We start from the raw sequence: 664 nt of genomic DNA, 5'->3' as shown, positions 1-664 counted from the left end.
AAGGAGAAGGTGTTAACAATTCTGGAAAGGGTGAAAATAGAAACGTCCCCTGGGCCGGATGGGATTTATCCTAGGATTCTTTGGGAAGTTCGGGAGGAGATTGCTGAGCCTTTGGCTTAGATCTTTAAGTCATCTTTGTCAACAGGAATAGTGCCAGAAGACTGGAGGATAGCAAATGTTGTCCCCTTGTTCAAGAAAGGGAGTAGAGACAACCCCGGTAACTATAGACCAGTGAGCCTTACTTCTGTTGTGGGCAAAATCTTGGAAAGGTTTATTAGAGATAGGATGTATAATCACCTGGAAAAGAATAATTTGATTAGACATAGTCAACACGGTTTCGTGAAGGGTAGGTCGTGCCTCACAAACCTTATTGAGTTCTTTGAGAAGGTGACGAAACAGGTGGATGAGGGTAAAGCAGTTGATGCGGTGTATATGGATTTCAGTAAAGCGTTTGATAAGGTTCCCCACGTAGGCTACTGCAGAAAATACGGTAGCACGGGATTCAGGGAGATTTAGCAGTTTGGATCAGAAATTGGCTAGCTGGAAGAAGACAAAGGGTGGTGGTTGATGGGAAGTGTTCAGACTGGAGTCCAGTTACTAGTGGTGTACCACAAGGATCTGTTTTGGGGCCACTGCTGTTTGTCATTTTTATCAATGACCTGGA

This window comes from Scyliorhinus torazame, chromosome 15 (assembly GCF_047496885.1).
Source record: "Scyliorhinus torazame isolate Kashiwa2021f chromosome 15, sScyTor2.1, whole genome shotgun sequence".
Classification (NCBI taxonomy): Eukaryota; Metazoa; Chordata; class Chondrichthyes; order Carcharhiniformes; family Scyliorhinidae; genus Scyliorhinus; species Scyliorhinus torazame.
This window is presented reverse-complemented; position numbering follows the sequence as displayed.